Genomic DNA, 13,658 nt, shown 5'->3' on the forward strand with positions numbered 1-13,658 from the left:
AATCATCTAAAATTATATATTTAAAATACATACGGTGTGGGTACTTTTACTTTTCATTATTACAATGTGCAAAGAAAATCTTTTTAAGAATGTTTCTAACCAAATAGTTGCTGGTCCCCATTGACTTCTATAGTAATTTTCAGTGGGGTCCATCAACTGTTTAGTTGCCAGTATTTCTTCTAAATATATTTTATGTTTGGCAAAAAAAAAAAAAAAAAAAAAAAAAACCTTCCAAGTTTGAAACAACTTTATGGTGAGTAAATTATATATATCTGCTAATATTAATATCTGCAAGTATGCATTGCTTTTACAGCTTTTTTTAAACCTTTCTTTACTTAAAACCGTCATAAAAAAATATTTATATGAAAAAAGAAAGCACCCTGAGATGAAAGAGTAAGACTGAGATGTTGTCCAACACAAAACAAATTATTATTATTTGTATTTATTTATTTATTTATTTATTTATTTATTTTTTACTACACTGGTACTGATGTAGTATGGCCGGTTCTGTCTGGTGCATATAACATCTGTTTCATCTCAGCTCTGTGTAGTGTGACAAATGCACTTGATCTCTATTCAGGTTTATATTTCCCCAAAAAATCGGCACTACCAGCTGAGACATCTGCACTTCATTTGTGTTTTGAGAGTTTTTTGTTTATCATTACCCTCCCTCTCTTGTTTTCAACCCATCCCAGAGCTGGCCAGGTCATCCGATTATGGGGAGGAATATGGGAAGATTTGTAAGAACCCCTGCTGGACTTTCTCCCCTGAGCATTCACTCCTCACACTGTATTCCAAGGACTATCCAGTCGTTTCCTACCGGGACAAATTAGAGGACACAATCCGCTACTGCAACAAATGGAAACGGAGCACAATAATTGTTCTCCATCGCAGGCTTTTGGAAAGTATTGCCTTTTACATCCACACAGCCGGGACTGTCTGTGTTTGCTGCCGACTACAGTATGCATTGTTTGCTGGACGGTCTGGGTTGAAGAACAACACCTCGCTTAAGGAGTGAGTATACACATGCTCCTTTATATAGAGAACGCTCACTCTTGATGCTAATGCAAATAGAAACATTAGAAGAAGTTATATATATATATATAGTTATGTTTTTTTATTTTTCTTAAACTTGAATGGGTATATCCTTTTTTGATATATATTTTATCAAGATGCAATAAATCAAAATGCAGTCAGTTTTATTTGAATTCTTGTTACATCCTCTGTGTGTGTGTGTGTGTGTGTGTGTGTGCGTGCGCACGTGTATACACCTACAGTATAGATCAATTCATTTCTAACTGTTTGAAAGTACAGTACTTTTGTAAAATATTGAATCAATTAATATTATTAATATATATTGCACTTTAAAACATTAAAATGAAAAAAAAAAAACTTTATCAGCAAAAATAATTAATTGCACATTATTCTTTAATTAATAACAATTAATCACACTCAACATTAAAATTTGTGATCACAAACATATTTTTACATTGAATCTACACATTAATAAACAACATATTTTAAATACATGTTTAATGACTTTTTACTAAGTACTATAAAAGAAGGCAAATATCTCCAATATTAAAACTGATGCCTCAATTATTATTATTATTTTTATTATTATTATTATTATTATTGTTGTTGTTGTTGTTGTTATTACTGTTTAATTTATTTTTAATAAATTTCTTTGGACAAATTGTGTTCATATAGACATAAACATTACTGTAAAATTAGTGTAAAATTTAAAGTTGTGTTTAAATTACATTATACCATAATATATTTTATGATTTATAATTATATTTAATTATATATGTATTCATTTTTGTTGTTCACTTTGGTGACCAGAAACATTCTCAAACATTTATTTTATGAACAGACAACAATGCATCAGATATTCCAAAATAAACCAGTTTGCTCACTCAAATGAGATGAGAATCAGTGATTAGTGAGCACTTGGCTCTTCTGTTGACATCGCTGTGTCTGTCCTGAGGTTATCAGCTAATGTCTTGCAGCTCAGCTTCATGTATTAGACACTGTACTCACGATCACTCATGTGGAAATATAATTAACTTGGCTGTGTTACAAAATTAGTACCTTTACTAAGTATCACCTCAGACTGCAAACAAATGCCAACATAAGGTCGTAGTAAATGACAAGTATTTAAGTGTCCCCCGTTGGAGGCTAGACGTCAAGCAGAGTTTATAATAGATACATGCACAGTTTACACTATAAGGTGAGTATATAGCATAGTTGTTGCACAGTGGACATGTGGACTGAATTCAAGTTTAAAAATTGCAACAGTCTCATGAATAATTGATCATACTGATATATATATATATATATATATATATATATATTTGTTTTTCAGTGGTTTTAACTGTTGGAAAAATTGTTCTCTCAATGCCTTGTGACATCAGAAAAGAGGGCTGACAGAGCATGTCAAAGAAATGAACAAGATGTTGCACGCAAACCAGTGCACTAGGGAATGTAATGCACTTAGACATTGGACAATACATGTAGCATGGAAATGAAGATACAGATGTTCCCAAAGGTGCATTCGTGACTTTATTTGTTGTCAGAGAATAAACAGCCCTCAAAAACTTAAGCAGTCAATTAAGTTGCAACTCGCTTGATGAAATATTGATCTAATTTGTGTGTGACCAGGGTGTCTGTGACCCCAAAAGGTTTTTGATGCTGACGTCATGTGCAGTAAGTGGGAGTCAGTTTAAAAGGAGCTGACAAGAAAAAATTGACACGCCAGTGATTGGTGCTTCACATGGCTATTGATCCCAAAATCAAAGCTTCTGCTTTACATGACTTTGAGAAATGAGAGCAATTAAAAGTTTGACAGGGCAAAGTGAAATGCAAAGTTAAGATGGATTGAGTGGTTTGTTCTCCTGTTTTGATGCTTGAAGCTGTGAAAAAAGTCCAGCTGTCAGGTGTCATCCTGAGATTTGCCTCTGTGATACAAAGCAAATGTAAGCAGACCATAGAAAAACTTATCAACATATAGATAATCAGGCCACTTTCAGAAGTAGCTGAATAAAAAAAAAATATGAATTAATCAATCAGGGTTTTAACAAAAATATTTAAGAAACATGACCAAAGAGTTTCTTCATTTTTCCTATTTAAAACTCATTCTGGCATAAAAATCAAGGAACTTTGCTGCCGAACCATGTTTGCAGCATGCACAGTGATATTACACAGCGCCTAAAAACAGTCCTCAGCAACTCTTCTATTGCTGCAACTACACAAACTAGCTGGGAATTTTTTTAGGCGCTGTGTAATATCATTGTGCCTGCTGTACCCATGGTACGCCAAGAAAGTTCGTTAAATATTACCCTGGAATGAGAGTATAGTTCCTAGCCATATCGGCCTAGAAAAAAGCAACTTTTCATTTTCTGTTGGCCTTATTGCACAATGTAACTACAGAAGAGTCAAGTTTTAAATAGGAAAAATATAGAAACTCTCTGGTCATGTTGAGCAAAATTCGAATGGTTGAATCAGATTCAATGATCTATGCTAAGCTAAGCTAAAAATGCTACCGCCAGCCCCGGATATTGGCTGAATGAATTTCAAAAACAGTAAAACTCAACTGTTTAACTCTTGGGGAGTTGAAAAATGAGCCTATTTAAGAGTGTTCCTTTAAGCACTACAACTATTTTTAACTCTGATTATAATAATACATTTTTATTGAACCGCAAATCAGCATATTAAAATGATTTCCAAATGATCGTGTGACACTGAAGACTGGCGCGATGCAGAAAATGTAGCTTTGTCATCACAGCAATAAAATATATTGTATTTATATTAAAACAGAAAACAGTTTAAATTTTAAATTGTAAAAAAATAACAATAATAATAAATAAATAAAAAAAATAATTCTAAATTCTTTGCTGTATTTCTGGTCAAATATATACAGCCTTGTTGAACATAAGATATTTCTTATACAGATCTTATATTCTTATATTCTTATATAAAAAAATACATAAAAAATAATACAAATAAAATATTTTATTTAAAATTAAAATTTAAATAATTAATGACTTACAATTCTTATACTTTTACAATGAAACATATTCTCACTCCTGCTGCAGCTCTTGTCCTGTATGGCTGCTGAGTGATTCTGCTGTCTTATAATGGTCCCAGCATTTCATTCGGTGTGCCACTGGGAATCAGATGTCGATTGCAGCATCTGGGGATGGGCTATTGAAGATTTGGCTGGGCTGCCCCCCTTGGGTATAGTCGCCACTGTCGAATTGTACCCAGAGTTGAGACCCATGCTTGCCCGGGCAGCTGTGAGCAACAGGTTGGAGGTGATTGCACCTCCATAGATTGAATAGATTGGTTTCTCGGTGCGGAGCGTGGCTCACAACCAGGTTCTACTCTGGTTCCTTTCTTCCCAGAGGTTGGCCGTGGATGGCCACTTTTACAACCAGAAGCCGCTCCTCTCCTTCATCTGTCCTCACTATCCTCGATGGCGGGGTGGCTAGGGAGTGAGTCGGCATTCCCCATGTGGAGAGGGGGTTTGCGGTGCACCTGTGACTGCAATATGCCGCCACTTGGAGGAATTGTCTGTGTCTCCCGTACAAAGCCTGTAAACTGTCGGCAGCTCTCGCTGCCAAAGCTTATAGTGTTACGCGCCAAGCCGCCATTAGACTGCATGTCATGGCTGTCCTGCAAGTTTGCCAAGGCTTTAACAAATGCACAAGGGAAGTACCGACCCAAGGTTGATGCTGGAGCTACGCATGGAGACTGACTTCGCCGTCTGGGCAACGAAAGTCATGTTGCAGTCCCTCAGGAAGGCAATGTCCACTCTGGTGGTCCAGGAGCGCCATCTCTGGCTCAGCTTGGTTGAGATAATAAAAGTTGACAAAGTGTGCTCTCTTGATGCTTCCATCTCCCAGACTAGACTGTACAGCAACGCTGCAACAGCAGACTGAGGCCATACAGCATATCTTGCCCTGAAATGATCCTCCAGCTGATATCTCCAAGCAGAGGTTGGTCCATTGGATAGTGGGTGCCATTGCCTTTGTGTAACAATCCAAAGCGAGCCGCATCCCCCTAGGTTGAAAGCCCACTTCACTCTAAATGTTGCATCCACCTTGGTGCTGGCGCATGGTGCCTCTCTGGTGGACATTTGTCGAGCTGTGGGCTGGGTGACATCTAACACCTGGTTTCTTCCTGTGTTTTGGGTAACAGGTAATTGGCGGGAAGAACTGGCTCATGTAACGCTTGCTGTGCCATTCCCCCTCACAAAGGGATGCAAGCGCCTTTCTTCTCCCAGTAGAGTTCCCCTGGTTGGCAAAACCGGGTTGAACATCCTCCAGCACCCCTGGCAGTCAGACTTGGCGGAGGTAAGGTTTCCCTCTCGTTAAACCTGTGTCCTCCCTCGACTGACCTGCTCTGTGTTTAGGTTGTGGAGTTTTCCATAGACCCCTAATATCGTCACGACATAACTCATAGTGACCGACAGATGGGGAACATCTCGGTTATATGCTTTTATATAAGATTTTATATGCTATTTGTACAGCAGCAGTATGTCTTCAATACTCATAGCAATAATCTACAACAACAGAAATAACCAACAGCAGCAGCAATTCAGCAGCATAACAGATCTATTCTGCACAGACCAAAAACATTAACATTGCCATATCCATTACAATGCTAAAATCTTCTGAGAGTTGTCTCGATTGAATTAAAGCATGTATGGAAAGTGTGGGACATATAAGGTGTTTTATTTTTTATTTTTATGTTATATAGTTGTGTACATTTTATAGCAAATATAAAACTATATAAAACTTAATTGATCGAAAAATGCAGGGAAATTACCATTTTAGTAACAATATAGAATTAAAATATACATATTTTTATAGCCGCTAATCCCACTCCTACCTCTACATCTAACCATAACTATCTATTAATAATATGTACAGTATATATATATATATATATATACTGTAAAACTGAATGATAAGTGCAATCGCAATAATTTATTAATTGTAAAAATGTCAACAACATACCAAAAGTACAACCCCGATTCCAGAGAAGTTGGGGCGTTTTTAAAAAATCCAATTAAATATACAATATGTGATTTGTTCATTCTCTTTAACTTTTATTTAATTGACAAAATTACAAAGAAAATACTTCCAAAGTTTTCACTGGCCAACTTAAATGCATTTTGTTAATATGATGGCTGAAACACACACCAAAAATGTTGGGACAGAGGCACGTTTAACCTTTTAATTACAATGTTTCTTTGTTTGTGAATTAAGGATACTAATTATTAAAGTTTTGTAAGCTAATTTTTTCTCCAGTCTCTCTTGAAACAAGGTGCTTCAGGTGCTCAGCATTCTGTGAATGATTCTGATTCTCCTTTTCATGCCTGGTCATACATTTTCAATAGGAGTCAGATCTGGACTGCAGGCAGACAAGTTGTGGACTCATCTGAGTAAAGTACACCTTTCCACTGTCTTTTTGAGTACCTGAGATTAGCTCTGGCCCAGAGAACCCAGCGGCATCACTGCATAGAACTAATGTATAGCCTTCTCCTAGAGTAGCAGAGTTTCAAGTTGCATTTATTGATGCACCAGCAGACTGTTAAGTGACAGCAGTTTTATCAAGTACTCCTGAGCCCATGTGGCTATATTTGACACTGCAGCATGAGGGCTCAAAGGTCAAGCACATTCAACTGAGGTTTCCTGCCTTTCCCTACATGTACTGTGATTCGTCTGGATACCCTGAATCTTTTCACAATGTTATGTGTGGTAGTTGGTGAAATACCTAAATTCTTTGCAATTTTCATTTGCTTTGACACTTCTCTTATTAAATTTTTCACAAAGTGATGAGCCATCCAGCTTTGCGTGCAAAGACTGAAAGATGACTGAGCTCCTTTTATACCCAAACATGATACCTTGACTTATTATCATTTCACCTGCTAAATGTGTACTGTTTCAAAACAGTTTAAAATGAATATTCTATTACACTTTTAGTGTGTGCCAACTTTTTTGGAATGTGTTATAGCCATACAAATCTAAATTTGTTCATATTTAGCAAATACATTTACGTTGGTCAATGAAAACTGGAAATCTTGTCTTTGTACTTTTGTCAATTAAATAAAAGTTAAAGAGAGTGACCAAATCACAGATTCTTGATTTTATTGCACTTTTACAAAAGGTCTCAACTTCTCTGGAATTGGAGTTGTAATCCAAATGATGATGCGTTGCAGTCACAGTCGCAGTCCCCTCTTGCGGAATCCAATACATTTGTGTGTGGTGCAAAGCAGAATTTAAGTTGTTAATCACAAAAAAAAATATCAAGCAGATTATTACTTATCCACTCCATGAAGTTCTGATTCAAACACACCACACAAGAAACTTTGCATGTCACAATGTCACAAAGCAGGTGAAAGCCAATGAACATTCAATTTTACTGCCATAAAACCTGTCATAAAGATTCTTGAACCTGCAATTTTTATTCTTTACAAATCTTTATTTGTAACAAGCACGTCAGTGCAGGAGTTGCTGCTTATGGTCACTGCTCAGGATGGAGATGAAGATCGCAAAATAAAGGCTTGAGTTTTGGTCTATCCTCATAATTGAGGATTTTGAAAATTTGGATTACAGCACACAAATAACATTTTTTACATGAATAATATTTATTTATTTGCGTGTTTTTCTGTATTTTTTAATGGTTCTGTTGTCAGTCACTAGTGATGTTACATGCTGTGCCGAGGCTTTGGAGGCTTTTATCACTTTAGAGCAATGATGTAACTGATGATGTTCCAAAGCCTTGCTTGGCCAGACTGGTTCAAGAAGCGGTTCAGATCTTGTAAATTCACAGTCCTCTGCCCTGCTAAAATAAGCCAATTTTTATTTTTATTTTTAACAATATTGACTCTCCTGCCTATTATGAGCAAATACTTGATTTATACACATTTGATAGCCCCATTCATTTCAAGCTGATACGTTTATTTCATATTATGTTATACAATCATTGTGAAATACACATTATATTCATATAAATAGATTAGTCTATGTGGATTTTTCTTTTCCTTCTCCGTTATTTCTAAGCCTTTTCTTTTGCAAAACAGTGTAATCAGATCACACCAGGTCATCTGTAATGTATCTGCTTGTTTTATACTCTTTGGCCACCAAGTGGTATTGTGAGCAAATGAAGCCTCAACAAATGAATTCCTTGTGAGCCACTTGGATGAAAAGCTTTAATGCTTCATAAGGCTTCATCTCGCCATCACTATCAGTCACAACATGTTGGGGAAAACAGCTTTTGTGCCCCATAGAAAACAAAGTAAATATTACACTATAAGTAATGACTAAACTATTGCAGAAATGTTATTCATTTTAAGGATTTAAAGTGTAGTTGTCATGGTACGCATACGTGAGGCACAAAGAAATGTAAACAGTCTTTAATCCAAGGAACACAGGGGAAATCCACACAATGGGCGCTGGAGCAAACACATGTACAGGAGTAGACCCGACAGAGGAGAAATGCACAGTCAAGAACTTAGAAACACAGGGGCAGAGAATGACTAACCACAGGAAGAACAGGAACAGGAACAAGACCAAATAAGAGAACACAGTAACAGAAACGGGCAAAACACAACAAAACAAGTCCATGATCCTGTCTTGTTTAACATGGTATCCTTTGAAACGAGTTGGCAGCAGAAATCACACAGAACAGAATGAAATGTTAGCATTTCACTAAACTTTATTTAATAATGCAATTGAAAACATTATGCTACTGATATGAAAACTGAATACGATACAACATGAAATGTTAATGCCGCAATTTCAATATTCATAAGGATTCATTTGTAAGTCTGTAAAGTTTTCATACGTAAATAATTCATGTTTTAGGTATTCTCAAAACCTCAGATTTGTTTGTTAAAATGCTGTAAATTCAGCAGTATGTTTAGATGCTCTAAAATGTGAGTATTGTACGTTTTAGTGTCTGTAAAAATGTAAGTAAATGTATGTTTTGTTTAACCACATTTTACTTAAAATATATACAAATTCTCATGAGTTTTCATTGATATCATATACTTGACAATGCAATTTAATAGCACTGAGAAACTTTATATTTGCTAAAAAGTCACTTTTGGAAAATGGAAAAGGCACTTGTTTTATTATATCTCATTTATTGGTTCCATTTATTTTTTCATCCAGACAATTTGAAAGAGTAAAGTGACTGTGAAGAATTTCATTCTGTTTTCAGTAGAGCAAAGATGACTTTTTGGCTCTATTAAACGGTGACTGAGCTTTCCAACTTTGACTTTCTTCTCTCAGTGGTACACCGAAGTAGTTATAATTTTAAAAATAGTCCAAGTGATCTGCAATTACACAGTATTTTAGTTGTTGGCACCCCTTCGCCTCACTTAGCATTGCGTTTTGACTTTTCAAGCCTCATTTCTTCGCCAATTAAAAAATCATTACATGACTAATCAGTTCTCCATGCTGATGACACAGTGATAAGCTCACTGAATACATTTTGCCACCTCAGACGCTCGTGCAGGTTGTTCGTTTTGATTGCTTATTTGCCATTTAATCACAGGAATGCATTAACAAGAATGGTTTAAAATGTTGATACTTAATAATTAATTATATAAGGATGATAAATTCACTAATCTCAGATTTGTTTAGACTATTTAGCTCAAGACGCAGACCTTGAAATGTCCTTAACCAGTTTTGAATTGGAATTGGAAAATTTGTGCATCCGATTTCTTACAACAAAACTGGCAGATACTGATAACTTGAAAAGTATACTTTATAGACAACAGCGTATTTTTTCTGCTTGATTAATGAGTTGTTCTTGATTGTTGCTGTTTTGTCTGTGAGTGTTGTGTTGAAAGAGTCTATGGTGATGCTATCTAGCTGGTGCCATCTCACCCAGGGGCAATGTTTTTGATACCATAATTCTTTGTTCCACCTTCCACCTCTTTGAGATAAGTACTCTCTAATTAGTAATTACCACAATATTGTTAATCACATAGTACATCCGCGCTCTTCGAAATGAATGGTTCAGGCTGGTTTTGTTGCTAATGTTTTGTTTCTTGGAAACCTGTTAAGTGTACTTTCAGGCAAATTGATTTTGGGAATGAAACACCCCACAAATTTACCCTTTCCATGAGATGAAATGCTTCCCTAACAGGGTCAGATAAAATGTGAATGTGCTTACTGCTTAGATTAACCAGATGGATTTCACTGGTCGCCCACATTGACTTCTCCAAATATGTCTTGTTTTCTTCAGGGGTGTTCACACTGGATTTTTTTTTTTTAGGAAGATGATATAATGTCTAAACACTAATATATATATACAGGTGTTGGTCATATAATTAGAATATCATCAAAAAGTTTATTTATTTCACTAATTCCATTTAAAAAGTTAAACTTGTATATTATATTAATTCATTACACACAGACTGATATATTTTGTAAGTTTGGACACACCTTCTCATTCAAAGAGTTTTCTTTATTTTCATGACTATGAAAATTGTAGATTCACACTGAAGGCATCAAAACTATGAATTAACACATGTGGAATTATATATGGAATTATATACATAACAAAAAAGTGTGAAACAACTGAAAATATGTCATATTCTAGGTTCTTCAAAGTAGCCACCTTTTGCTTTGATTACTGCTTTGCACACTCTTGGCATTCTCTTGATGAGCTTCAAGAGGTAGTCATCTGAAATGTCTTGAAGTCTTGAAGAAGTTCCCCGAGAGATGCTTAGCACTTGTTGGCCCTTTTGCCTTCAGTCTGCGGTCCAGCTCACCCCTAAACCATCTCGATTGGGTTCAGGTCCGGTGACTGTGGAGGCCAGCTCATCTGGCGCAGCACCCCATCACTCTCCTTCTTGGTCAAATAGCCCTTGATGCCTTCAGTGTGATTCTACAATTTTCATAGTCATCAAAATAAAGAAAACTCTTTGAATGAGAAGGTGTGTCCAAACTTTTGGTCTGTACTATATATATATATATATATATATATATATAATTGTGAATTATTATTATTAATAAAATATAAAACACATTTTTTTCTCGGCACATTTACATTTATTTTAAATGTTATTTATTCATGTAAAGCAAATAATAAATATATTTATTTATTTATACTATAATTGTTTATTATAGTATAAATGTATTTACTGTCACTTTTGATCAATGTATTGCATCTTTGCTCAATAATATACATATGCTATCTTACTGACCTCACACTTTTGAGCAACACATATTTGAATACACTGCTGTTAACATATAAAACATTTTATTATTATTATTATTATTATTATTATTTTAATTAAATTTAATTAGAATTGTATTCATTTATTTTATTAAATAGGAGAAGCTTCAGGGCAAATGAAAATGATATTAACAAATCCTGACTTCATTTTCATGAATTATACACAGATTTCAGGGTGAATGTTAGCATAGCGGAGAGATCAGGATTTTATGACACTGGGATTGTAGTTTGAAGTATATTTATCTTTACTTGAAATACTCATCTCTCTGGAACAATAGGCATATATTTTAATTTTGTAATAATGCACATATATCTTAAGGAGTCTATGTAAATAGTCACATTTAAAATTGAAAATGTTAATTTATTTTTCACCTAACAAGATTAAACACTGGAACGGCTCGTCTTTTCATGCATACAAGAGGAGAAAACGGCTAAGATTAAAACAAGCAGGATCAGAAACTTCATTTAAAATGCATATGCCCGGAGCTGTTGATCTTAGCTGTGTTTGGATGATCCTGGTTGTGTGTTCAGTCTACTGTCACGTCTACGCTGTCATCTAGAGCCGCGAGGCTCCAGACAAATCCATCTCGGAGCCCACATGCGGTGTGAAACATCCAGTATCTGTCTCAGCACTTGGCTGGAACATATGGCCGCTCTAGAGGCCAAATCCATGGCGATGTATTTTCTTTTGTCGGGACTGAGTTAAACATAATTCAGCTGTAACATATTTACATCAATTTTGATGGATGTTCATTTAGTTTTGATTTGAGACTGATTTATGGTGTTTGAAACAGATCATAGATGGAGGTCTTCGTCCAGGTATCGAAGGTGGTCTCTGAGAACGCATTGTCTAACTGTAGCAGAATAGGTACGAGGTCGAGTCACTGGCAGGCTGCAGACATGTCGTCTAGTCCAGGATGCTTTCATGGTCTCTCAAGCTTTCCAGAGCTTGGCGGCACCATTTACTGCTCCTGCTAACAAATTAACATTTATATCAGCTGTTCTACCATTCAAAGGGTCCAGAAGCCCAAAGAGGAGACCATCATAGATGTGAGAGGATGCCAGCACGGCTGTTGCATTTGTTCCTTTACGCATGTAAGATAAATGTAATGTTAGATGTCACAATCATCACTTATGAAAGCCAATTTCATCCATTCCCTCTGGTCTATGAAAACTTCAGGTTATAAAGGAATGTGTCAGGTTGAGTGTAAGGTAAACTCAATCCAAAGCATTTGTGGCATTATGTTGACCACTGCATAATCCATAATGTATTTGTGGAATAATTGTTAAAATACAAGAATAGTCATTGTACTGGTGTATTACATACACACACACACACTGCGAGCAGCTCCTATGTGACTAGGCAGGGCCTGCAATCTTTTCTTATCTATTCAGAAGTATCACACATTCTGCCAAAGAGTCTGATATTCTCTCTCGTTTTCTCTAGATACTCATCATCCTCCAGCCATTCAGTCATGAAAACTGCACCAGTGAGAGGAAATTCAGATGGGACAAAGTAAACAGTATGTCTGTGCTTTCTGCACTTTCATCAATCTGTGATTATGCATCTCCTCTGACTTTACATTGTCGGTCATGACCCTCTCGTCCAGTGAGAACTCAAACCTAAAGGACCCAAGCAACAAACAGACGGCAAAAGCAGCAGCAGAAGCAACAGTCCTGAATGGGAGCACAAGTACACTGTACCTGTTAATTTGAGTTGTTTGGTCACTTTTTATTTTGCCATGTTCTTTTGTAACTGTACAAAAATGAATTTAAGATCTTATAGTTTTGTACATGTAATTTTTATGGTGTGGGATTTTTTTAATAAAATAAAAGACTGGCTAAAATCTAATGGGCTTTGTTTTAGCATATATATATATATATATATATATATATATATATATATATATATATATATATATATATAATAAAAAAAAATATTTATGCCCTTTCAATTCAAATTTATTTGTATAGCACTTTTCACAATGCACATTGTTTCGAAGCAGCTTTACAGAAAATGCATGTGTCTACATTACAAAGCAGAAGTGAATGTGTACAAATTAATGTTAATTTCACAAATTAACTGTTCAAGATAACATAATCATAAAGTTAGCTAATATTAATTATTTTTGGGCAGAAGCTCATTAAAGCAATTATTACAAGTGTGATCATAACGATTACAGTATAGATAAATGTTGGCAGCTGTGCATGTCGATTTAAGCTGACGTCATCTGGGGTCCTTGCAGGGGTCAGCATCATCTCTTCAAAGGTGTTGGGTCATCTGAATTCTTTCTATACTCCATGCTGGAGCTGGAGTTGTAAGGAAGAAAGGCAGTGGCAAATATTTAGCTTAGTTGGTGTTCATAATGTTTCACGCAAAAAATAAATAAATAAAA

At 35.6% G+C, this 13,658-nt stretch overlaps 1 protein-coding gene across 2 annotated transcripts in view; it reads left to right on the forward strand.

The window, feature by feature from the left end:
* Positions 1-13,098, forward strand: part of LOC132122913 (leucine-rich repeat and fibronectin type III domain-containing protein 1-like protein) — a 122,872-nt gene extending 109,774 nt beyond the window's left edge. For both annotated transcript variants that reach the window (XR_009426448.1, XR_009426449.1), the window contains 2 exons: positions 696-1,014; positions 12,710-13,098. The gene's annotated coding sequence lies outside the window, so the exon portion shown is untranslated. The remainder of the gene's footprint in view (positions 1-695; positions 1,015-12,709) is intronic.
* Positions 13,099-13,658: the final 560 nt, after the last annotated feature.

Source organism: Carassius carassius, chromosome 41 (genome assembly GCF_963082965.1).
Source record: "Carassius carassius chromosome 41, fCarCar2.1, whole genome shotgun sequence".
NCBI classification, from domain to species: Eukaryota; Metazoa; Chordata; class Actinopteri; order Cypriniformes; family Cyprinidae; genus Carassius; species Carassius carassius.